The sequence below is a fragment of the Phoca vitulina genome, unplaced genomic scaffold (assembly GCF_004348235.1).
Source record: "Phoca vitulina isolate PV1807 unplaced genomic scaffold, GSC_HSeal_1.0 scaffold2, whole genome shotgun sequence".
Taxonomy (NCBI): domain Eukaryota; kingdom Metazoa; phylum Chordata; class Mammalia; order Carnivora; family Phocidae; genus Phoca; species Phoca vitulina.
In genome coordinates, this window is record NW_022589705.1 from 73,001,367 (window position 1) to 73,027,046 (window position 25,680).

Consider the following 25,680-nt stretch of genomic DNA (forward strand, 5'->3'; position numbering starts at 1 on the left):
GCAGTTGGAAGACCTGCTTCCTAGAACCCCTTCCTTCCTTCCTTCCTTCCTTCCTTCCTCCCTCCCTCCCTCCCTCCTTTCCTCTCCTCCCGCTCCTCCCTTCCTCCCTCCTTCCTTCTTTTTTTTTTCTTTTATCTCTGTCTCTCCCTCCTTCTCCCCTCCCCCTCCCACTCACCTTCCCCCTCCCACTCTCACCCTCTCTTCCTTCCTTCCTTGGAGTCTGACTTATCTCCTCAGCAGGACTGTCACCTCTGCAAGGGCAGAAATTGGCCCTTGATTGCCTCTGCTCGCCACCTTTACCCCGACTCTAATCTTATAGGGAAGTGAGGGGTAGGGCATGTCTCTGGGTCCTTTTTCTCTCCCAGGATTTCTGTTTCAGCGAATCACAGTAAATTCAGACTGAGTGTGTTTATCTGTGAGGCCTGACATAGTCATCTCGTGATGAGGCATGGTTCACGAGGTCTAATAACATCTGTATTTTCCGGCTTCAACTTTTGGACCTCAAAACTGAGTCCATTTCTGTCTGTGCACGTGGAGTGGAGCAAGATATCACCTCTTGCCTCCTAGATTCTCTACTTCCATTAACGTGGCCACCAATGTCCTGAGCTTCCTAGGGAGCTGATTCGTCCTGGGCTCAGTGAGCACTTGAGAGTGTGTTGCTAAGCTGTGTCCCTGTTCTGTCCTCTGCTCCAGGGATGTGGCTTCAGTGGACTCTTTTAGAGTTAGTCCATGGTTGGAGCTCGCTCAGATTCTCCATCCTATTCCCAGTGCCATCCCTCTGGCTTTGTGACATGCTTCTCCTTCCGTAACAGGCTGGGGGAAAAACAGGAAGCCCCCCCATACGTCTCTCAGTGTAGTTATAGTTTCCAATGTAACACTGCCAGGGAAAAATCTAGAAAGGGGAAGGAATGGGGGTGCACAGGACTCCTGCACAGCTACTTCCTGACAAAGCGGTATTTCCTCTCGTTTGACTTCCCCACTTGCGCACACACCCCCGCACTGGGAGTCCCGCCGATTCTCACACCCCAAGCCCAAGGCCCCGTCCCCTCTCTCAGCGAGTGTGCGGATCTGGCTCCCCCCTGCCCTGCACACCTGCATGCTTCTCTCTTGCGAGCACACAAGGTAGTGTGGAAGCAGGATTCTGACCCTGGGCGAGAGTCTGTATCCAGCCAGTCCCGCTGCTCCTCCACTCCCCTGCCCCTCCCCAGGGCTGCCCTGGGCTTGGCGAAGCCTTCCCTTCCTTGCGCGCAGCCGGACAGATGTCCCCGAGGCCTCTGTGCCCGCCCTGCCTCAGCGCCTCTGCTGTCCTTGCAGACTCCTAGGACATGGCGCTCTTTTCCTGAACACCTTCTAGAATCTCACCCACCTTCTTCCTGACTCAGCCCGCCTTTTTTTCCTGCCCCTGCCGTGATGACTGTCTGTGGCCTGCCTCAGGACTTTCACAGTGCTCTTCCCTCGGATGGAATGCTCTTGCATGCATCCATCTCAACTCACTCTTGTCCTTCAGGTCTCAATGTAGATGTCATGTCTTCGGATGAGCCTTCCTCCACCTCCGTCCCTTGTTCTTTTCTTCCGGAGAATTTATTACGAGTCATAATTATATGTGAAAGCTGCAAAGGTAACAGACCTCTCCTAGCCTTGTGCTAAGCCGCACGCCCCCACCACACCCTGAATGTGGGGAGCGGAGTGGGAGATCCGTGTCTGTCACCCAGCACAAACCTGCGTCACTCTGTCCCCAAAGCTCTAACCCTTTGGCAGCCACCACTCTCTCTTCTTCCTTCTCTCTCCTCTTGAGCTGCTGCTATCCTGCCTCCCCTTCCTGGCTCCTGTGTCTCCTTTTCTTCTCTCTCTTATCTGGAACCTTCCCTCCCAGGTCTTGATTTCCCTATCTTAATTAGAGTAACTTGGCCTTTCCTTGGTTCTTCAATCCCTTCCCTTCAATCCATTGCCCACCAGCCAAACAAAAGGTGTAAAAAAGAGCAAGAGGGTATCTAATGATCAGTTTGAATTCTGTTCCACGCACGTAGGTGTATTTGTTTAATAACCGTCACCATGAGATTAGTGCAAATTCCATACACTCACATGGCTTCACGGATGCTTTCTTCACTATTCACTGCTGCACACCCAGTGCCTAATGTGGTGCCTGGCACATAGTAGGGGGGTCAGTAAATATTGATGGAATGAATGAGTATCTTGTTTCTCTGAAGAAACTCATACTGATTTCAATTTGAATGTCCGGAGTGCTTGGGTATCGAATCCTGGGTGCTCATAGACCCATCAGACTGTCACTGTGGTTTTGTTTTTTTTTTTAAAGATTTTATTTATTCATTTGACAGAGAGAGAGAGACAGCGAGAGAGGGAACACAAGCAGGGGGAGTGGGAGAGGGAGAAGCAGGCTTCCCGCCAAGCAGGGAGCCCAATGCGGGGCTCGATTCCAGAACCCTGGGATCATGACCTGAGCCAAAGGCAGACGCTTAACGACTGAGCCACCCAGGCGCCCCAGACTGTCACTGTGGTTTAATAAGAAAGATATTTGGTCTTTGTCCCCAGTTCTTGGCAGAGCGCTCCTACAAACTCTTAAAATTTCCTGAGTGATAAGGGTGAGATAGGAGAATCTTTTGGTCTAATAAGGTGACTCTTGATGGGCCTTATAGATAGCTTGAGGGTGGGCACTGGTGGCCAGAAAGATCAAGCCTTGATTGGAAGCTTGGAACTTTCAGTCCCACCTCCCAAGCTTCTGGGAAGGGAGAGGGGCTGGAGATTGAGTTCAGTCATCAATGGCCAGTGATTTCCATTAATCATGCCTACATAATGAAACCTCCAGAAAACCCCTAATGATGAAGTTTACAAGAAATTCCAGGTTGGCGAACGCATTGGGTGCTGGGAGAATGGTATGGCCAGGAAGAGCATGGCAGCTCCCTGCCCCTCAGCTATACCTCATCTGATGCCCCTCTTCCATTTGGCTGCTCTTGAGTTGTATCCTTTTTAATAAGCCAGTAAATGTCAGTAAACTGTCTTCCTGAGGTCTCGGAGCCCTTCTAGCAAATTATGGAACCTGAGTGTATTTATAGCCAGTGTGTTAAAAGATCAGGTGGCCCAGGACTTGGAATTGTCATCTAAAGTGGGGACAGCCTCGTGGGACTGAGCCGTTAACGTGTGGCGTCTAACTCTGGGTAGTTAGTCCCAGAACAGCATTGAATTGTTGGGACACCCGGTTGGTATCGGAGAATCAGAGAATGGGATGGGTAGAGAAAAAAACCCTTCAGAGTCACTGCTAGGCCATGTGCACATTTTTGGGTCTTAATCTCCTGGTGTAGACATTAGCACCCAGAACTCCCAACCACATGTGGATTACACTCATCCCATTCAATCAGGGGGGCCTCTGAATCTGGGATCATCTGGGATACCTGTGGCAGCTCTGTGTCTACGGAAGACAACCTCCCCTCCTCCACCTCTCCCCCATCCTCTCTCCCCTGCCCTGCCCCCACACCCAGTGAAGATGAGAGTGACTGAACAAGCATGAAAGATATGGAAACTTCCCTCCTGAATGATCATGCTAATGGTAAATTGATGGGATTGAATACATTCAAGTCGGAAATGATCCAAATATATGCTAATGAAGCTGAATATGCATTATTTAGACTAAAACAAACTAACTGCGAGTCAGGAAATAAAGTAGGTGAATTATTAGTTTGGCAACTCAAGAATCGGAGAACCGTTCCAGAGACAGGCAGAGGCAAGCAGGAAAATGTGGTTAATGAATTCTAAACCAATTAACCGCAAATTGATGGTGTGCTTGGAGACCCGCCACCCCCAACTCCCTCGGATTGCTTTCTGAAAATTTAAAAGGAAAATGCTGTTGCCATGCACTTTTCTTGTTTTCACTTCCTAAATGTGCTCTCCTGGAAACCTGAGTCGCAGGGAAGAAAAAAAAAGAAGAAGAAAAAAACTACAAACAGATCCCAGACATGGGAATGGGGCTATTTTGGCCACAGGGAGAGATAAATAATGCAAAGAGAAACCTCTCAACTCTTCTTTGTCAAAGGGAATCATCCTCAGACTGAAGAGTGGAAAGCAAGCCTCGATCAGAAGGAACTAAAGCCTGGGATGGGTGAAGAAAATGAAAGAACATACCGTCCTTGTCCAGACTAGAACAACTCAACTGTCCTGGCTGAATTCCACCCCAGGGCACAGAAGATCGCAAATGAGCACCCCCCCCCCCAAGACTGAGGAGTCACTAGGAAGGGGTTAGAGCACAGGAGGTGGCATCGTGCTTTCCAAAGATAGAGTCTCTACATTCCAAGGTATTTGATGGGATCATAGGAGAATCTCAGGTTCAGTTCATAAAACGTTACAGAGTTACAGCTAAAGAGATCTTAGGAAGTAAGTAGCGACCAGATGGAGCCAGGGATCAGTTGGAGCCATCATGGGCTCACCATGAACTAGATCTTTGCAGCAAGGGCACCTTTGTTGATGAATGCTCTCCTGGTGGCTCTATAGAAATAGCCCCGCCCCTCAGCCACACCTCCCCTCTCCCACCCCCACACACATCCCTGCTCTTGTTTTTGCCTTCTCCTCCCACTGGACTGGAAGCTCCGTGAGGACTGGCGCTTTGTCTGGTGCAGGGTAGGGGCTCCATAAATATCTGTGGAATGAGTGAGACTTCCCCCTCATATCACATTCCCCGAGTTGGCCAGGCCCTCAAGGAGGACCCACCCCCACCTACCCACCCACTTGCAGACCGAGACCCTGGAAATGAGAGCTGGAGAGCAGCCCTGGGCCCTGACTGCTCAGGGCTTGACCTCTAAGGCACATATCCCTGCCCCCTAGGAAATACAGCTCAGTGGACTTGGAATTCTCAGGTTCACAATTTCTCATCCCCCACACTCAGAACTCCCCTGCTCTACTCAGTCGAGGAAAGGGAGGAGAAGGCCTAGTAGGGAGTTCTCTCAGCCCTGTGCCCCTTCTACTTTGCTTTGTTGCCTGTGAACTTGGAAGTATGTTGGAGAAAAGTGTAAGCCATGGGAAGGACTTCTGCTGCCGCAAGACAGCCAAAGCACACGGAGATATCCTACCTTTGATTACGACAGAGTCACTCCCGTTATCTGTGGGTGGACTCACGGGCTGGCAGCCGAACCATGGAAAAACACAGAAGAATATGGAAAATAATGGAGGGGAGGGCAGATGTGAAAAAGAGTCAAATTGATCACCTATCAGTAATAGCATTCTTTCAGAAGGTGCCAGATGTTCGGAGCTGTGTAGTTATCTTTAGGCCCACATTGTGTTTTGGCAACATGGCGACGTGCCCCCATCAGCACCCGTTCAGGCAGGGCGTGGACGGAAGAGGAGCAGGGAGCACGCTGATGCAAAGGCAATCCTGAGCGAGTCGCTGGGACACCTCTGCACTGAGGCCTGACACCTTGAGCAGAGTGAGGGCACCTGGCAGAGAGGTGGGGGCACGGCACGGGTGGGGGAGGGGCCGCTCGCAACCTCAAGCCCCAGAAGCTGCTGCACTAGGTGGCAGCGGCCTGTGCAGGCTGCCAGGCTGTTTAGAAAGCAAATAGCTCAGCCTGCTCAGTGACAAACCATGTTAGTGTAGGCTTTGTTCTCTATCCACACACAAAAAAGATCGCTCAGATAGAAACAGACAATGTAACAGACTGCGGAATGAATGGTAAATGTGTTTCTACATATTGGATGTGAATGTAACTGGATCAGTTGACACTAAGTGTGTTGTTTGGCATGTTTTAGTGATTAGTGTTAGCAGTGATTTGGGGATCGCCATGACCTCTTTCCCCCTCCGTTATCCCAATACATTCATTCCAAATAGATTTATGTGCCAGGCACTGGGCGGGGAGCAAACAGACATGGGAACTGGCCTCAGGCGTTCCCAAGCAAGCGCCCACAATGGATGTACCTGCAAGAGTGGCCAGGTGGACCCGCCTCTCTACTTGTCTTCACAAATGTTCAGAATGGAAGAAAAGGAGAGTGCCTTTAGGAAGCGGAGTGGATAAGCGCGAAGTGGTGGTTTAGAAAACAATAGGAATCTTATTTGAGCCAAGAAACTTCTTAATGGAGGAGGTGCGTCTGGTTATGACATGAGCATCATGGATGCTGACCCTTTGTTGGAAAGAAAGGGGCTGGGAACGTTGCCTCTGTGTCTCCTGACTTCTGACCCCAGAAGGGAAGGGACATGAACTCCAAGTGACTCTGGTACCAATGGATAAAGAAAGGCAAGGCAGGCCTTAGGAGCGCCGAGGTGTCTCCTAAATCTCCTCCCCTGGTGGTGGAGAGGACTGTGATACATCCAAGTCCCTCGAGCCAGAGCCCACCACATGCTTCATTTGTTTAAGAGTGACACTCACCGAATTTCTAGAGATTGGGCACCACCCAAAACCCAGGGTCGGCTTTCTATGCCTGGAAGTTCTAATGCATGCTAAAAATTAAAACAAGAATTAGATTGTCATGTAGAAACTATTCTCAGTCAAATTAGAGTGAAAGTTGATCATGAGAAATTGTCAGCATCAGGATTCATGGTCCGTGGGCCCTTTGTGCCCTGGAGGAGAGAGGAGCCGACTGAGAGGCCAGTCGGTATGTGGGATGTTGGCCCCCAAGGAAGCCCCAAGCATAGAACAGGTTCCTCCAGGAAAGGGAGAGAGTGATGAATCCAGGCTGTCCCAGCAAGCGTCGATGTCAGAGATGGGTCTTGTCTCAGGGGGCTAGAGAAGGAAGAGCGGGCTGGCAGAAGCCTCTGGAAGATCCAACTGGGACTGGACAGGATGAAGATGCGATGGATAGTCCACTCCTGAGATGTGGGTGCTGACAAGAGCAGGGTCAGCAGGTCAGCCCCAGCCAGTCAGCTGGCAAACAGGCAGGGCTCCTTGCCAGATGCCAGAGACACGGCCTCTGAGACCCGGACGGAAGGGGATGCACACGTCTCTCTATGGGAGTGAGTTGGAGAAGTTTGCTTCATTGGCTTCCATTTCCTTACCTGTGAAATGAATTTGGACTGGCTGGCTTTCCGCTTTGACACTTAGGATTTAGGATTCCTCCCACATTGTATCAGGATTGCCTGATGTGACTGATAAAACATGGTGGTCCTTATAGTCTGGGACTCCTACTGCTAGGTCATAGAAGACATTGCCAATTCCTTTTTGCTCTCTTGGGTCACTTATTCTTGGGAAGCCACATCATGGGGACACTTGAGCAGCCCTGTGGACGGTCCCTATGGTGTAGAACTCAGGCCTCATGCCAGCAGCCAGCACCAAGTTGCCTGCCGCATGAGTGCGCCATCTTGGGTCTTCCAGCGTCAGTGAACCCTTCACATGACTTGACGGACATCCTGACTACGGCTCATGCAAGAACCTTAGCCAACGAAGTTGCTTCTGAATTTCTGATTTAGAGAAACTGTGTGAGATAATATTGATTGTTGTTTTAAGTTGCCAAGTTTGGGGAGCATTTCTTCCGCAGCTGTAAATAATGACTATACCATCCCTTGTAGTCCACAAAATGTGCCTCAAAGATGGAGCTTCCGTTTGCTGGGGCTCTTGTCCCAGGAGATGCTCACCAACCAAAAGAACTTAAAAAGGCCTGATGTAAAGAAGCCTGTTTAGTTTTGTTTAGACCGGAGTTCTCCAAACTCACCTGACTGTGGATACCCTTTTGTGCCTACATTTCCAGGAATTCATGCCCGGTGGAATGTGTTCTGGGAACTGCTGTTCTAGGACAAATGGAAAATTGGATGCACTAATGTACTAAAGTACTAATGTACTGTAATCTTACGTACTTGTTACCCTGGGGTCTATTTAGCTTCTGACTACATCTGACTTCATTCACTTCTCCATCATTTCATCCATCCATTCACTCATCCATCCAGCAACATTCACGGATGCCTCATCTCTGCTGGAACCCAGACTGGGTACCAGGAGTACAGAAATGCATCCTTCAGCTCCTGCCTTCAAAGGCTCACAGTCCAGTGGTTAGAGTGAGGGTTCAGATATCATCCTCTCTCATTCCGAAGCCCAGTTCTGTCCCTTACAAGCTGGATGACCTTGGGCAAGTTTCTTCACCTCTCTGATTCAGGTTTCTTCATCTATAAGTTGAAACTAGTAATAATTGTATCTATCCCATAGGGAAGACTTTTAAGGATTAAGTGATCTAATGTAGATGCAGCACTGATTTGGTGCCTGGCATATAGTATGTGTTGAATAAACTTGAGCTGTTTTCATTATGCTTATTATTCATCCTCTAAAGTTCAGCACAGGTGCATCTCCTCTGGGGAGCATTTTCTGACACCTGTACCTGCCAAGCTAAACAAGGTGCTCTCGTGTCTCCTTCCTTGAGAAGATCCTGCCCTTACTTCCATCAGAGCATTTTCCTCTTGCATAACTGGGGACGGTGAGGGGCCTGTTATGGCCAAAGCAGAGGGTATAAGGGAGTGAGGCTGAAGAGGGGGTGGTTTGGGGTATTTTTTCCCCCAGGGTGAAGTCTAGGCTGGATTCCCTGGGTGATGGGAAACCGGGGGGGGGGGGGGTGTTGGGGAAAAGGGTGTGGCCAGTTGGTCCTCCATCCCCAGGCCTGGCTCAGCCTGCCAATGGAATGATGTCTCACAAGGCTGCCCCTACACTTACGTGCGCAGAATGTTAGACTGAGCCCTGGGCTGGTAGCCTGTGGTTTTGCCTGGCAGGGGGTGACCTCATCGCGCCCGCCACCCCATGGCTCCGCCACTGTTGTTCAGACACATCTGGAATACCAAGGAACGCCCTTCTTTGTTCACCTGGGGAGCCACAGTGAAAAGTCTGAGTGATGAGAGGGAATCTGCTTTGGCCCCTGGGGCCTGCATCCCTGGGATGGAAGGAGCTGTGAGCTAGACCATGATGTTGGAGTTTCTCATCTGTTCCAGCGGCATTGCCCACTCAGAGGGGTTTTTGCCGAGAACAGCTGGTAAATTCACCTCAGTGTCTGCTTTCCCCAGCCCTTGCCTCCACTCACCTCTTCCTTCCGCCCCCACCCCCCAAAACGGGTGGCTGTCTCTCCACTGAGCCACGGCTCTGACAGTCTCAGGGTGACTCTGAGGCCTTCCCGGACTCCAGAGGCAGTTTCCAACCAGCAGCCGGCCTCGGAGGTGCCCGAACCCGCCTTCCAGCCCACTGGCTCTGAGTAGGACGGTGGTCGTGTGCCGGCAGCTTCAGGGGTTCCAGGCGGGGCCTGGCGCCCCCACCTCTGCTCTCTCTCTCTCGCACACACGATTCCGGAGGCAGAATGCTAGACAATCTCTTTTTCTTCCCAAATCTGTGAAATCAGGAACCAGAGGGCAAACTGGGGCTACGGGTCTCCAATTATCTCTCTCCCCCTGCCTCTCAGGGAGCCTCACACTCTCCCACTCGGCTCCAAGCAGTCAACAGCCTCTCGGAACCTGTTGAAATCTATTACCGACCTTTGGTCTCATCACCACAAAGCGCTTTCTGCAGCGAGGGGGTGGATTAAACAGAAATGAATTGGCCGATGGAGGCTTTACGACCCTCTCCGTTCTCGCCTCCTGTTTTCCTCCTTCTCTCTCTCTCTCTCTTTCTCAATCTCACTCTTTTTTACAGAAAGCCAGCTGGGCAGAGCCAAGACAAGGTGACAGGGCCCAAATGGACTGAGGTCACAAACACCTGCACGAAATTCGCCTTGTTCGTCTTGCAACTAGGGCACCAGCAGCTCCACAGCACGGGGCCTGTTAGTGCTAAATTCATCGCGTCTTGCAAAAAAGAAAATAAAACAAAATGAAAAGCCCATAAAGTCGAACCGTTAAATATTTAGGGCTCGTGATGAACAGCATGTCATAATATTTGTTGAATTGCATTTGCTATTCAATGCATCCTTTCCACTTAAGGCCCCAGTTTGGGGAGGTAGAAGGAGAAAACCAGAAGAATTGGGTTGTGTCAAAAACGAAACGTGGGCTTTAATTTAACCTCAGAAGACAAATCTCTCTGTCTGCTGGTCTGGGCTGCGTGGCTGTTAGCACTCTTGAAGGGGGGTCTTTGCCTCCCCGGAGCCTGTCTATTGGTGTTCACACACAGCTCTGTGTGTAATTAGCAGATGCTCTTCAGCATTCGACTTAAATTATCAAATGTCAGGACATGACACTTTATTTGTGTATGTTTTCCTTGCTTAGCAATTCAGGCGGTACCTGGGGAAGGGAGATGTGTCGGCTCAGCTCTAGCTAGGAGCTCCTCCTTGCAGCTCTGCGTCTGGGAGTCTGCTCTTACAGGTTTGCTTCTTTGGCTTATGACCTCTTTTCACACAGATTCCCCAGGAGAACCCATACAGACTCTGTTCCTTACCTCATCAGAGGGAGGGTTAATAAGATCTTTTCTTGAGAACAAAAAGTAGGCGTGAATATAAGAACTTGGGGAGTCTGAGAGGTGGGGAGTCCCTGGCTCTGGCCTAGGAAATAATAGTAGATTCCTTCTTGACAGACCTGGGAGATCCTGTTAAATAGAAGGGGGTGGCGAGAAGATGGCAATGGGAGAGAGGGAAGGAAGGAGGAGCCCCCAAGTATGTACATTGCATGTATATTACCAAGTTCACCTGAAGCGCATACCACGACCACCCTCACTCCCGCTCTGTGGTGCTAACCATCCAGTTGGGGAGTTTGTCCTACTCACGGGGCTTGCCTTTCTGTCAGGAGCCCAAAGGGCCAGGGTAGAGGCCAGAGTTGGATCTTCCTAAAGTAAAAGTAGGGCCCCAGGAATGTTTGGGGCTGGCCCTAGGAATCACTGTGATCTCAGGAATCCACAAGAAATGGTCTTAAAGGGGCATCTGGGTGGCTCAGTCGTTAAGCATCTGCCTTTGGCTCAGGTCATGATCCCGGCATCCTGGCATCCTGGGATCGAGCTCCGTATCGGGGAGCCCGCTTCTCCCTCTCCAGCTGCCCCTCCCCCCGCTTGTGTTCTCTCTCTCTCACTGTCTCTGTCAAATAAATAAATAAATAAAATCTTAAAAAAAAAAAAAAGAAATGGTTTTAAAGATCTCTGTCCAGTGACTACCCAAATCATTGTGCAGTGACCTTGGAAATCAGAGTAGAGATCTGGTGAATCAGAGCCTGATGGCTCCCGGAGGGGGTGTTCAAGAGCCTGGAGGCAGCAGGTCAGGCCCCGGTGCCTAAGTGGGCCAGGCCAATGAGGGGCTGAGACTGTGGACGATGCTTGGGGTGCCCTAGCCAGGCTTCGGCCACACCAGCACTGAACACTCTTTTCCTCCCCTGGGCTACTAGGACTCCAGTAACCTTTTGCTAAGCTTCCCAGAGCTCTGGAGACATCCAGAGCCCAAAGCTGAGCCCTGCCCATCTGTCACCAGGCTCTCGTGCCAGGCTCGGCCTGTGGTAGTGACCACACTGGCTACTCCCTCAGCAGAGCCCCAGCCTCCACTCTGCAAGGCCAGGCTGAAGCTGAGCTCCCAATTTCAGCAGGCTTGTTTGTTTCCATACAACATCTGGGGCTTACTGCCACCATCTGGACTTGCTCCCAATCAAAGCCCACTCTTTCTTGCTAGCTGCCAGTGCTGCTCCCGACATCAGCCAGGTCTCCCAGCCAGAAGCCGGACAGCTTGTGGGCGAAGGGCTCAGAGGGCATGAACTGGCTCTCTAGAGCAGTGTGTCCAGGCCCCTGGGGAGCATTGAGGCAGAGGGTTGTGCTGTGTGTGTTTGTGTGCATGTGCATGTGTGCACACAAGTATGTTTCTTTTGATGCACATGTGTGAATCCAAGTTCGCCTCTGTGTGCCTCTGTATCCGTGTCTATGTGTACGGGTCTGCCTTTGAACAGGCAGGTGTGTATCAGTGTAGTGAATGGTAAGAGCACTAGCTCTGGAGTTGGCCTGCTGGAGCCTTAATTTTATCATCTGAAAAATAGGTGTGTGATCATGCTTATAACTGAGGGGTTGTCAGGAGAGCCAAAGAGGATAATGCATATTCATTGCTTGCAAACAACGTTCAGAGGGGGTGCTCAGTACCTATGGTGTTACCTTACTACCCTAAGAATGTGGGTTTGTGTGTGCGTGTCTACATGTGTGTATCTCTCTGTGGATTGGCGGTACGTGTGCTTCTAGGTCTCTGTATGTGTCTGGGGGATGTCTGTGTGGACGTTTGTATCTGTGTGTTGGCATGCTGTGCCCCGTGCGAGGTGTGTGCATGTGTGCTCCAGATCCAGGCGCCTACTAAATATTTGTTTTGCGGGGCCCTGGGGAGTGCAGTTGGCAGAGCTGCCAGCGCTGCGTGCAGTGTTTCTGACAGCTTGAGCACGGCCTCCAAGAAGTGTGAACTTTCTCAGGGTAAACAGCTAATGATACCGCGATGCCAGGGCTGACCCCCTTTGGCGGGCCTCCTTGCATGCTGGGAGTCATTAGGAGGCTTTGGGCTGGCACCTCCCTCCCGCTCCCCCAGCATAGCACCTGGCGGCTGGGTGAGTGATACGATAGTGGGGCTCAGGACCCAACCCACACCCTCACCACCACCCACCCTCCCCACAGTGGGCAGGCTAACAATGGAGGAGAAAAACAACTTCTCTTAGCCAATCTCCCCCATTCAGCCATCAGCACCTTGGAGAGCTCCTGGAGCTTCTGGGGAGGAGGGGCGGGAGAGGCTCAGAACCAGCCCCGGCTTTAGTTCCCGTGCAGCCAGGACTGGGGCTGTGGGACTCCAGCCGCTCCAGGTCTCCGGATGAACGGAAGCCCTCATAGGGATGTGACTGCCTGGTTAATTTATACAAAACCTCACTCTTGTCTGAATTGGGTCATAGCCTCTGAGAACTCCTGAAACCCTGGCATGAAACCTATTTCATTGATGAGAAAAGTGGCCCTTGATCCTCCACCCCAGCAGTGCCCTCCCTGCCCCTCATCCCCAGTGCTATTTCTGAAATGTGCCCAAGCTGCCTGTGCCCAGTACTCACCCTCCTGTCCGTGCATGACTATGATAGGGCTTCACCTTTTATTCGGCTGTGTGTGCACAGCTGTGTGCACCCACTCAGGGAGCTCTGAGTATGTATGTGTCTGTGTGCACACTTGCTTGTATGTGTGGGTACTGGATGCAGACAGGTGCCCAAATGGGGCCACCAGGGCGTGTGTGTACGTGTATGGATATGCATGTGCATGTCACCAGCCGCACAGACACAAGAGTGCCTTTTTGTGCTTGTGTCAAAAAAGGAGTTTTCCAAAAGCCATGCGAGGGCTGGGCTATCCAGACACACCCCAAGCGGCTCAGATCCCCACTTAGGTTATCTGCTGAGGGTGAGGACAAGGTGAACATTGAGATTGATTCTAGAAGGCTGTGATGCGAGAGAAGCCGAGCTGGGAGAGAACACTGAAGACTTTCATCCTCCTCCCCAATTGACAGATGAGGAAACTGAGGCCCTACCAAGAAGTTGGCTTCTGGGAAGTCTGCAGGGGCAGAGCTGGAGCCACATCCCATGGTCCTGCTTCCTGGGCAGTGTTCTCCATCTTTTTGCCACCCCCCACCCCCCCACCCCGCCCTGGGAGTGGCCCACTGCTTCTGACTTGAGCCCTCTCCGAGGCTCCAGGAAATCAGGGGTCAGAGTCCAGATTGCTCGGGTCTCCTGTCAGGTCGGAGGAAGCCCTCGTGGATCTCTTCCCTCTGCACTGCCCCTGTGCCAATCAGTGGAGGTCCCTTTAACAGATGGATCAAGCCTCCCCCCCCCAACACCCCCTGTTGCTGCTGCTGAAGAGAGAGAACCTTTCCAGACAGCCCCTGTCTGTGTTTCATTACAAAGACGCAGCCATATTCCATTAATTCCTCATTTGCTGTGGGCAAAGCGCTGATACGTACATTTTTACCTGGGGTGGTTTTAATCAGTTAATTTAACCAGAAACATTAATAATGTATTTCTTTGCCACTCGACTGCCCATCTGTTGAACAACTTACCTGTTGGAGAGCAATGTCACCTCCCGTGACTCAGAGCCCTCGGCTGCCCAGGAACAAGATGAGATTCTGCATATTTCATAGCTTTGCAGACCAAGGGTGAGGGCCGGGGATGCTGCTCCCTGCCTGCCATGGGCTCCCAGGCTGCGGTGGCAGCATGGCCTTCCTCTCCCGGCTCCAGACCAACGCATCTCTCTGCCTTTGATCATCACCTTGTTGGGAGATTCTGGGCAACAGGAGAGGTTGGATCCCAGCTTACTGTTAGGGAGTGTGTGCTGGGAGACGCCAGCAGACAGATCTGAGCTTTTGAGTGCAGCTTAGCTGCTCCCTGGGCAAGCAGCTGCACCTCCTGAGCCTCCGTTTTCTCATCCCCCTCTTGGATCTGTTGGAAGGAGTCAGTGGGGAAGTCTGTGTGAAGATCAGGCACAGGGCCAGGCTTCGAGTGGGTGCTCCTTATAAGAAGGTTTCCTCCTTTGAGGCTAAATAAGCCCAGGGCCCCATATCATCAGGGCCAATCCCAAGGAGGCTGAAAGTCTGAATTACCTTGGGGGAGTCCGGCGTGCTCTTCAGATCAAGTACCTTCCTGGCTGGGAGGGAAGGAGAGGAGCCAATCAGAGCCCCTGTGGGGCCCACTGTTAAGCACTTAGGTACTGGGTCTTGGGACGTTCCAGGAGGAGGCTGGAGCAATTGAGGCAGCAGTGCAACCTTAGATGCTTGGGGATGCTGCTTGGCTGATGTCAGGGGGTGCCAGCCATAGGACAGACCCACCACCTGACCTCCCTGAAATCGTGGCTTTCCTGGGTTCACCACTTTCTCCTTCTTCCTCAGAAACCATGAAACAGCCAGAACTCTGGGTGAATTGCCCCACTTCTGAACCTGCTTCTCAGGGATGGACACTCAGCCAGCTCAGGTCTGTGTCCTGTCTTCCCACAGTCATGGGGATCCCTAGGGTGGCAGAGCCACCGTGTTCCCCGCTGGTGGGGTCCCAGTGCATACCCACTGCCTGACCATCCAGCTCTCGCCCTCAGCCTGGTGCCATGAACACAGGCCTCACCCTCTACAGGGCCCTGGTGAGCAACAGAAAAGCAAAGCACGTTTGTCTCTACCTAAGGGCTCTAGAAGGACCCTGACCTCACTCCAAGAGGCAAGAGTGGGCAGATGTCAGGGAGAAGCAGAAGAGGGGTGGGTTGGGGGGGTGGACACTGGTCCCAGGTGACCAAAGAGATTTGTCCCTGGGGGTCTGGAGGGGCCAGAGCATGTGGGATTACCCTCAGGAACAGCAGAGCCAGGTCTCCAGAACTTTCCTTCTTGCTTCTGTCTGCTTTGATTTCATCAATTCTATAATACCACTGAATGTAAGATGCATAATTTTATGTACTTCCCTAAGAAAGAAAAAATCGCCACCAATTAAGCTATGACACAGTGCTTTCTTATCATCTATTGCAAACCCATCTCCATTTCATGGATGTTAAAATGTGGAGGAATAAAATGTGTGAGTGGGAATGAGTGAAATACGGTAATAAAATCAACACCCACTGCTGTTTATCCGAGGTTTTCCAAGCAGTAGCTTCTCTGCGGAGGGGAGACCAGCAGCACCTTGCTCCAACCTCACAGACCCTGGGACCCGCACTAGCTAGCATTCAGAGAGGTTAAGCAATGTTACAAGGTCGCAGATGGTCCTAATAATGAAGAATATTTGACTATGCTTATGTACTAGTAAGATCCCCCTGGGAATCTGTAGGAAGGACTTGGGAGACACACACAGCTCCACGGGCTCGCCTGCGGTCTGGGCCTGTAGGTGGCAGAGCCTCTGGGTTTGACTGACAGCTCCACCGTCCTGTTATCAGCTGGCAGGGGCGGAGCTCCAACCCTGCTCCCGCCGCCTCCAGGCTGTGCTCCTAACCACTAGACTTCACTGCCTCTTTTCAAGAGCAGAGGGTGCCAGAGGGGGTGGTTCTGCGTCGGCGTCCACCTCCCCGGGACTCAGCCTCTCTCTGGCCTCCCAGTGCCCTGGAGGCTGCTCCCCCCGCCCCACCCCAGAATGGGCATTTGCTTCCCTTCCACCCCACCCCACCCCCACTGCCTGGCCAACAGGGGAGAGTCCCAGCTCTCCGGCCTCCCTCAGAATCCAGAGTGGGGGCGGGGGGAGGCAGCCGGCAGGCGGAGATGAGGCAGAAACGGGGAGAGCGAGAGCTGCTGTTGAAAACTCATAAATTGGTCCCAGAGAGAAATGGAGCCTCTTTTCTGCCCATCAGCTCCCTTCCCCAACCATTACCAGGCAAGCAGCATGAGGGCCTTGGTTGGAGCAAAACTCAGGCATGGGTGTGGGGAATGGCTTCGGGGCAGCTGGGGCTCCCTTTTAGAAGGCCACAGAGACTCCGAGGGCCAGCCTGGGCTCATCCTCCTCAGGGAACTGGCCTGGAGCTGGGGACCTTGACCCCAGGTAACCTCAGGTGAACGGGAGGGCCCAGACCCACCTGGCACAAGGAGAAGGGGCAGGTGCTACATGGATAGACCCAGGGTGCTGAGGGGCCCAAAATCTGTCCCAAGAGCAGATGGCAGCTCCTGAGGAGCCGGCATGGGCAGACGGTGGCTGGCTTAGGGATGGCAAGTTCAGGAGCGGGGCTTATTCCAAGGCTCAGGCAGAGAGCAGCAGGGAGGGAGAACCAGAGGCCGCAAGGGGCATCCACTGCGTGCCAGGCACAGGGCCAAGGGCTATATGTACATTATCTCCTTTAACTTGCCCCGTAGCACTGGGAGGCAAGATTCCCATTTCACAGATGTAAAAACTGATAGGCAGAGGAGCCACTAGTGAGTGGCTGAGCTGGGATGTAACTGCGCCCAATAATCTGACTCCAGACCGCCGTGGTCTTGTCCTTCTAGGGACACTGAGGCCTTCAGTAAGGGAGGGCAGGGCAAGATGAGCTCCCAGAGCTGGGGTGCACATCAGCACAGATGAGCTTCGGGGGCTAGGGCGCTACAACTCCTTAATTCCCTCCCGGCACTGTTCAGCCGTGCTTCTAGGCCTGTGGCAGGGTTCAGCAGGGTGTAGTGGGCGGCAGTGCGGGGGGTGGGGACATAGGCCTTGCCTTTGAGAACTGGGAGCCAAGCAGCCTCCCCTGGGCGTCCCTCTGCGGCCTGCCTGCTGATGCTGATGCTGGAGGTGGCTGTCTGGCTAGAGGGGATGCTCAGTCCTTTTCCTCCCTCCTGAAGATGAGGATGCTCCCCAGCAGCACTCTGCCCACAAGACTTTCCAGCCCTCCACTGTTGGGCTCCCTGCCCGGCCCAGCGCCGGCGGGGAGATGCTGTGAAGATCCATCATCATGGTGTGTCAGCTATGAGCTGAGCACAGCAGTGCTGGAGAGAGGAGCGGCAGGCCTTTCTGAGTCAGGGACTGAGAAACACATGCGAGGGAGGAGATGGCCTGGCAGGCGGGGGCCTGGGCGGGACCACACCGGCCTCTGCCCCCTTGGTGAAATCACCAGGCTCTTTCATACTTGCTCTGCTCCTGCTGTTCCTCTGCCCAGTCCATCTGCTTCTACTCACTCTTCAAGGAACAGCTTAAACATCACCTCCTCCCAGAACCCTACTGGGATTGCTCCTGGTCGTTTTCATTCTTATGCACTGTGTACTTCCCACAACAGAGCAGTCATCACCCTTCTGGTTATTGATTTATTTATTTGATCCTTTCCCCCTTTAGTCTCTGAGCAACACAGGGAGACAATGAACTTATCCATTCTTAGGTTCCGCCCACACTAAGATAGCAGTGAACCTCCCTAGGAGAGCCAGAAAAATCAGTCCCTGAAGGCACCCTGTTTCCTCCTTTCCCAGCTCTTATGACAAAATTGGCACCTCAAAGGCAGGGAGCTTGTTTGCTTAGACCAGCACTGTCTCCCCAATGCTTAGAATGGCCCTTTACAACATAGCAGGTATGCAGTGACTGCCAAAGATGGGGGCTTTCTTCCCACCCGCTCAGTATCTGGGCCCCGCGCTGGGCCCTGGACAACACATCCCCTGAAGGCCGTGCCGTCCAGTCGGGGGACCAACATGGAAGCAGTGACGAAGGTCGAACCAGTCAGTGTGGTGTATGGGGAGGGTCTACCTGGCCACACCTGGGTTGCAGGTGTGAACTGCAGAGAAGTCCCACTCCCTCTGAACCTCCCTTTCCCCCTTAGTAACATAGTGAGAATCTAATATTTAGGGATGTTGACTAAACAGGAGGATGCTCATAAAGCCTTTGGCCCAGGACATGGTGCACGAGAAGGATCGAGTACTTTGTCACCATTAATAAGAGGCTTAGGCATAAAGATGTGGGCGTGGCTGAGAAAGCGTCTGATGGGGCTAAACCACACATTGCGGAGAGAGGTTTAGCGGGAGATAAAGTGGGTGCAACGATAGATGGGGCCAGGTTTATGAAGACATTTGAAAATCAGAACAAAAACCGGGGCCCTGAGCCTTGGGCAGGTGGAAGCTACGGAGGGCGTGAGGCAGAGCACCGGCACTATTGAGTTCGGGCTTTGGGATCCACGGGGCAGATGCAAGGAGGGGCAGATACAAGGAAGGGAGAGGGGAGGGGAGGGAGACCTGGGGAGGCTGGTGCCCTGGTGTAGGGCTTGAGGTGGCAGGTGGCACCAGACATAGTCGTGACAGACCCCAGAGTCATCTGGGGGCCGCAGGGTGAGGAGGGGCTTGGGGTGGGAGGTGAAGACGCCCCTGAAGGACACTGATGCCCTTCCCTGAGATGGGAAGCCCAGCGGAAGAGCAGGATTGGGGAGAAAATGCTGTATTAGATTTCAGCGATGTCGGCTTAGTGCTGTCGTGGAGGGCCTGAAGGTACCTCACAGGACAGAGAGCCTAACCCCGCAGAAGACTCCTCCTCATCCACAGCCCAGAGGCTACCAGCCTCTCAGCAAATGTGACACGTGTTTGGGATCAGTGTGGAACACCCCTCTCCTGGGTGAGGACGATAGGCAGCCCACCCTGGCATGAACATGGAAGGGGGCATTTACTTGATCTTTTTTGGCAAACAAGTCCACCGTTTTATTCTCGTGGCCTAATTCCCTCTGCTTGGAAATACTTGAAGTTTGTTGTTGCTGTTAATTATAACCTTATAAGGCAATGAAAGAATGAGTGGGAAATGACTGAACCCATAGTGTAGAATGAGAACCGCACACAATTTCCTCAATAGTTAAACATCCATCTAGCACCACGAAGCTACAGACTTAAGCACCCTGTAGGCGATGGTGTTAACCTTTCTCAGATGAGGCTTGGGGAGGAGATTCCAGCTTGGCTCTGAGCTAGATGCTCTATTTTATCCCCTGTGCGCTATTTGCCATCTGAGGCTCCTGACTCAAACCAGAGCAGAGCATTAAGTTCTGGATCTGCAGCAGCTGTATGATTTTGGACAAATCGTGGACTTCTCTGAGCATCCATTTCCTCCTCTGAAAAAAAACAAAGTGAGAATAAGAGAAGAATCCCTGTCATGGGGTTGTTGTGAGGATTAAGTGAGCTAATGAGTGGAGAAGGCGGAGAACACAGGCTCAGGAGCCGTTAGTGATTCTCCTTCCAGTTAGTACAGCTCCTGAACTGCTTTTCGTCCCCCAGCTAATCCACACCAGATGGTTATGCAGAAACTTCTGTCTCTGCAATTGTTCAAAGTGCGGGGTTTTGTCGATGGTGTCTTTAAACCTTTATTTTTAAAATTCAAGCCCATTTTCTCCAAGACTGCTGACGGTCCATGCAGATTTCAAGTTTGCAACTTTGCTCCCGTTCTCGAAGGCACCTGCTGTCCTGCCTGTTCTAAACTGCCTTGGGCTTTCAGAGTGGCTGTGACCAGAGGGGATGATGCATCTTTCTGGCTTTTGGCAAGAAGTGCCCAGCTTTCTGATCCGGATGCTCCTATCTGCCGTCTCCCGCACCACTTCAAAGCCCCAGATTACATTCTGACTTTGTGTGGTGTCCCCTTCTGCCACCTGAGGCAGCAGCCCTCGTTGAAAGCCTCTGTCCACGTGTTACCTCCCTGGGGTTTTGTTGGTCAGTCAGGGTGATGCTTGCTTATACTTGTAAGTTTCACACACATTCAGTTACAGCTGATATTTACCAAGTGCCTACTCTGTGGCAGGCTCTGGAGAGGATGTGAGAAACCAGCTCCCTAGGCTCAAAGAGCTGATGTTCTTGTGGTAGCTGACGATCAACTAGATGACAAATTCTGGAGACCATTTCAACTTGCATTAAGAGCTTTGGGAAAATAAACAAGGTAGAGGTCCCCTTACCCTTGCCGTGCTGTATCGCAGCGGTGCCTGACACACGGGAGGTGCTCCCTGAGTGTTGGATGAAAGGAAGGGAGGAGTAGCTGAGCGTCTCTATCAGCAGAGTTGGTGGGGAGCAAGGTCACTTGGATTTTCTTTGTGCGAGCCTGGGATTTCTTTGTACAAGCCTAGAGCTTGTGAAAGATGCAAGCAGCCTCATTCGCTAATGATCATAATTAAGCCAGAATCTCTTATTCCAGCCCCTCGGGGAGAGAGGCACAAAGCATGGGGCTGATGAGTTGGCCCCCCTGTGCTTCTCTCCCTGCTGTGTCCCCGCCCAGGTGAGATGTGTGCCCACACCTGCCCAGGTGCGCTTGCACACAGCCACAGGCTGATGGGCCTGGCGGGGTAGTCGCACCTGGAAGCTCTGTTAAAACAACCAGTCACTAGTGTCCCAGAATCAATCCAGGAAGAAACAAAATGTGTCACACGGGGGCCCTGGTGTTAAGTAGATCCAACACGTTCAGTGTCATACTTTGTCATGCTTTCTTCATTCTTTCTGTGTGTCTGTGGGGCTCGCAGCTGAGGACCCGGTATGTGGGACAGACTGAGATGTGAAGGCTCGGGCTCTGGGCCTCAAATAGCTCACACCTCAGAAGAGGGAAAAAAAAGACCACTTTTGCCCAAAGCCCTGTAACGCAGCGATTCCCAAAGCGTGTTTTCAGTGAGATGCTCTGCCAAAAAAGGTTTCCACGGCTGTCAAGTAAGTTTGGGGAATGTTGCTTATGCTACCCCCATCTCCGAGCCTGCACATGAGCAGAATAAATGCCCAGAAAAGTCCTGCAGAGAAGGAATCTACTTGACCTCGTTGAACTTCTAGTTTCCCAAACATATGGGAGACTCTAGCCTCCCCGCACGCGGATGGCAGTTTCCTGATATCACTGAAATAGCAGGGATAAAATTTGCCTTCCAACCAGGCCCGAAGTGCCCGTCCTCCACCCAGTGCACAAAGTAGCTGGAGTCAGAACCTGGGCAGGGGGGGAGAGAGAGGATGAAAGGAAGTCCAGGCTCTCACGTGGTCCACGCATCCTGGGGCTGTTGCCTGCCCCCCGCCCCCACACCTGCCGTGAGCAGGGAGCTATTGGAGGGATCGGAGGGACACCAGTGCAAAGCGGTGCTGCACCATCTACTTCCGGGAGGCCAGAGGAAAGTCACCAGCCAAGAGCGCAGAGGAGGTCAGGGTCTGTGAGCACGAAGTAGACCTGGAATTGCTCTGGCAGCATTTAGGTAGAGTTTGGGGTGGGGTGGGGGGCTATAGGGTAGGTGGGCTGAGGGCAGACAACTTCAGTGGAATCGGACCAATGATGAAGTGTACTGGTATTTTCAGCATCTGTGGGTCCTCCCTTTGAGAGCTCCTACCTGGGAGAGGTGTGCCCAGGAGGCCCAGCAGGGAGAGCTCGTCCCAGAGTCTGGGGCCTGGCACGTGCGTGTGTGTGTGTGTGTGTGCGTGTGTGTGTGTGTGTGTGTGTGAGCTAATGAAAACAGCATGCGCTCTTGCTGCACCCGGTCTCTGTCACTCCGCCCGTACTGTCAGAGAAGAAACAAAACAAAACAGAGAAGTGGAAGTTGATTCTATAATTAGTGCAGTTTCTTCACTGTTCATTCAGGATCTCCAGAGATCAATTAGCTTGCTTTTAAGCTAAAAGGCATCTGAATAAGTATTTAACCTGCGTAGCAATTGATATTTAAAACAGATGAGGATGGGAGTAATAACGCAGAACGGGCTGCTCCTGTCTCCTCCACTAATTTTCCGGCGTCCGCACCTCCGGCCCCTCACCTCTGCCCACTCCACATCCGGTGTGGCCATCAGTGGGGCTTCCTGGCCTTCTCAGGGCTGGACTGTGCGTGGGCAGGCTGGCACTGAGGGGCTGCTGGAGGCAGGGCTGTTGTTCACATGCTGACACCGTGGAGCAGGTGGCCCGGGGGTGGGGAGATGAGCCCCAGTTAAGGCTGGCCCGCCCCCAGCGTGGGGGAGAGCCGGGTCCTCTCTCTCCTGCCACCAGCCGTGCTGCCAGGCACACGGCGCCTCGCCCTCCAGGCCGGGGGCAGGGGGCTGCAAGCGTGCTTCCTGAGAACACCTCAGCGGAAGCTTCCTCGTCTAGTAAGAGCCAGCCGCTGCCAGGCTGGGGTGGGGGCAGCTTGGAAACTGCGGGAACCGGTTTCCTCCTGGCTGAGCATCTTTTGGCAGGTGGTCTGAGGATATTTGTGTGCTTTTTGCTTTGTCACTGGAATTAACATCCTGAACTGGAATTAGCTTTTTAGAACAAACTATATGTGTGTGTGTGTGTGTGTGTGTGTGTGTGTGTGTGTGTGATGTGCATTGATAAATGCATTTATTTAAAAAATGGGTCTTGACATCCTCTCTGTGCTAGATAGTGTGTTGGGCACTGCAGGAGGGAAAGAATTGCCAGGATGGCTAAGGTGTGTCCCCACCTTCCTGATGACCACAGCCTAATGGGGGAGGGGGGCACCCGATGCATCATAACACGTGTGAGCCTACAGAGGATGAATTCAGAGCTCAGGGAAGATGTCTTAGTCAGGGACCCCAAAAGCAGACCCGACAAGGGTTCTGGTTCTGGAGGTGATCCCAGGCAGGTGGTACTGGACAGGGAAGCGAGTCAGGGAGGGAGGAAAGGCAGTGAAGGTGTGCCCGCCAGTGGGCTACACTGCGGATGCCTGGGGCTCAGCCCCACTGGGCTCTTTGAGGAACTGTAGATCATACCCCAGAATTGTGCCTCCAGGGGGCAAGGAAATGAGTTCACCCATCTACTCCCTTCCTCCTGGGCAGAGGTTCTGCAGAGTTCCTAACTCCCTGGCTCTTGTGGCCTGTGCTGGCCGTGCCTGCACCATTGCCAGAGAATGTTCTAGATACAGAAAGCCCAGGCCATGCAGAGGACGTGTCTAAGGGTGGGCCCTGGGTGAGACTGGGGCATAAGGACGGTGTCTGCGACACAGGCTGAGAAGAGAAGTGCGGGAGCCGGGTTTGGAGGGATGGAAGAGAGGAAGAAGGAAAGCGGATGCAGGTGGAGGAAAAGCATGCTTGAAGGGACAGGCGTGGATGGGCCAGCGAGCACTGCCATGTGGGTGGGGGACGTGTTGTGTAGAGGAGCTGAGGCTGGGGGAGGTCGGGCTGGACCAGGAAGGGTCAGCAGAAGGCTGGTCCTTCTGCAGTGGGCATGGGTGCGTGACAGTGGGCTGCGTCATGGCTCTGCCCCTCTAGGAGGTGGGCCAGCCCCGCCAGTGTTTCAAGGATTCTAGATCTTCATTCCTTCAGCCCCTCCGGCAAGGACACTCACTGCTGGCTGCGCCCCTCTGCAGCAGCCCCCTTGCCAGCCCTGTCCCCAGCAGCCCTAGGTCCTGCTCCTCTGCCTGATGACAGCCCATTGGTCATCAGGCTCTCTGGGCAGCACTGGAGCCTCCAGCCATCCTCCCGACACGGTCGATTCTGCAATATTTGACTTGCATGTCCCTGAGTTGTACAGACAAAGCTCCACATATCACCAGATCAATTAAAACAACTGCCACCAGGCCCCAGAACTCAATCAGGAGCCCCTCCCCTGGGGCCCCACGGGATCTGCTGCTTCTCTGGATGCCGCGTCTCTGGGAAGTGCTCCCCAGCTTTCTTGGCACCTCTTACCCCTCTCAAGGGCGTACAGTGGGCCTTAGATGATTTTTGCCATTTAGGCCTCAAAATAGCTCTGTGTTATAAGTGCTGTTAATATCCCCATTTTTAGAAGATGACACAGAGACACAGAGGAGGGAGGGGACCTGTCCAAAGTCACACAGCTGGGAAGCGCTGGGGTCCACTGAAACCAGCCATCTGGCTATAGCGCCCACACGCCTGACTATACTTCTGTCCTCATCCGGACCCTGTCCCACACCCTGTCCCAGACCCCACGTCCCTTCAGCCCCTCCTTATTGACAAGTCCTCCCCTCCTGCCTGGATCTCACTCGCCCACCCTCCAGTCCTGCCCAGGATGTCTGCCCAGGGCCAGTCTCCCCACTCACCGCTAGCTGCTGCACTCCCTTCACAGCTCAGATCTCGAGCAGGTCAGATGCCTCCTCCTCCATGAAGACCTCCATGGCACTCTTCTGAGTCGCACCAGCTTTCTGACCATTCTTACCACATGGAGAATTTTTAGCCATGTAGTGTTTTTATTTGTGCCCCTCCTATCATCTCCTTTTTCAAGCTGTGAGCTCCTGAAGGGCTGGGAGAATGCCCAGGCGCTGGCTGACTCACGCAGTGACCAGCACAGAGCTGTGTTCCCAGCTGTAGCCAATAAACTGCTTGGGGAATGAATGAATGAATGAACGAACACAAGGGAGACAAACCTACTCCTTGCCCCCTCTCTTTGCCCACGACCTCAGAAAGCCCATCCTTGGGCCTTTTCTGCTAGGCGCTGCTTGCCTTCTACAAACTACATATTACGCCCAGCGGGGAAAGCCAGCCAACTTGTCCCCCAGCTCCTCCTCCTGCTGAGACAACAGCATACACAGGCCCAAAAGCAAGTTCAGAGGCACCGTCAGGGTCCCCCAAGGGCTGGCTAAGGTACAGTAGAGAGCAGAGCCTGGTTCTTCCAACCCACAGGCTGCACAGAGCCGCAGGGGCCCTGGCAGGGAGAAGAGAGAACCTAATCAGAACAGACAGGGAGGCGGGCCTGGGAAGAGGCTGTTAGCAACAATCGCGCTGATCAGCGTCTCAATTAATCTCCACGACACCTTGGAAACTTCAGAAAAAGAACAAAGCGGACCAGAAAAGAAAGAGCAGACTCAAGCCCCGGAGGACAGACAGCGCCTGGGCCTAGTGCTGGGAACGTGTGTGTCTCCTGGGACTCCGCCGCCAGACAGAGCAGGGAGGCAAGCGCAGGCCCCGCCAGGTCTCCCGGGCTCCCTGCGCTCAGGGCTGAGCTGCTTCAGCCAGGTCCAAATTCAGGAGGACAAAGTTGGTCAAGAGAAAGGGAAATCTCAACAGACTCTAGAGCAGCCCTAGACAGTCATGAGGTCGTGGGCTTAAGCAAAGGGACTCAGCTGTCTACTGTCATCTGCCCTAAGACCTGTGCCTCTGGGTGTCTCTAGGGCCACCTGACCAGAGGGAATATGTGCTGGGGGGAGGGGGTGCCGCCAGGGTTCTTGCCCTTAATGTTGTAGGGATGAGGCCTGGCAGGGCAGCCGTGACCGTCCTGCCTCCTGTTTTTTGAGGTCACACACAGGCTGCCAAAGCAGGTTCACCCGGGAGGCAGGGAAATTCCACCATTGGGGCACATTTCCAGAGACAGAAAAAGCAATTTTTAAAATATGGGCATTTAGGGCACCTGGGTGGCTCATTCGGTTAGGGGTCTGACTCTTCTTGATCTCTGCTCAGACCTAATTCTCAGAGTCGTGAGTTCGGGCCCCGTGCTGGGCTCTGCACTGCGCATGGAACCTACTTTAAAAAAAATGGGCATTTTGGGGGCGC

General features: G+C 52.9%; 1 protein-coding gene across 3 annotated transcripts in view; it reads left to right on the plus strand.

Annotated features, from left to right (window-relative positions):
- GRIK3 (glutamate ionotropic receptor kainate type subunit 3) overlaps nucleotides 1-25,680 on the plus strand; it is a 221,768-nt gene that overhangs the window by 95,779 nt on the left and 100,309 nt on the right. Inside the window, exon 1 of one of the 3 annotated variants that reach the window (XM_032387657.1) lies at nucleotides 14,498-14,827. The exons of the other annotated variants lie outside the window; for them this stretch is intronic. The gene's annotated coding sequence lies outside the window, so the exon portion shown is untranslated. Of the gene's footprint in view, nucleotides 1-14,497; nucleotides 14,828-25,680 lie in introns of those variants that run through there. 3 annotated transcript variants of the gene reach the window in all.